Here is a 322-nt window from a genome sequence, read left to right as displayed (position 1 = left end):
CCAGACACTTCGAAGGTGGGAATCAGGGCACCCCATCATCCTTCAACCTGGCACTTTGACAGGTCTTTAGAGGGAGTCCATTGGGCCCCATCTCAACCTCTGTCATTACAGAAGAGTCCAAGGATCTGGCCGGCCGCCTGCAATACTCTTTACAGCATATTCAAGAATTGGAGCGGGCTCTCTCTGCTGTGTGTACACAGCAGCAGGAAGAGGACAGGGTGAGTCCAACCAACTGCCCCATCCCCTGGCAGCCTGGCTTCCCACATGGAGGAGAGAGTGTAAAGGTCCCTTCTGCAGGATGCAGTGTCCTGCCCAGAAGGCA

The 322-nt window shown here is 55.3% G+C and overlaps 1 pseudogene; it reads left to right on the top strand.

Annotated features, from left to right (window-relative positions):
* LOC105505210 overlaps positions 1–322 on the top strand; it is a 21613-nt pseudogene that overhangs the window by 5694 nt on the left and 15597 nt on the right.

The sequence above is a fragment of the Colobus angolensis genome, unplaced genomic scaffold (assembly GCF_000951035.1).
Source record: "Colobus angolensis palliatus isolate OR3802 unplaced genomic scaffold, Cang.pa_1.0 Scaffold99, whole genome shotgun sequence".
Classification (NCBI taxonomy): Eukaryota; Metazoa; Chordata; class Mammalia; order Primates; family Cercopithecidae; genus Colobus; species Colobus angolensis.
Note: the sequence above shows the minus strand (reverse complement) of the source record. Positions and strands in the feature narration are given on the sequence as shown.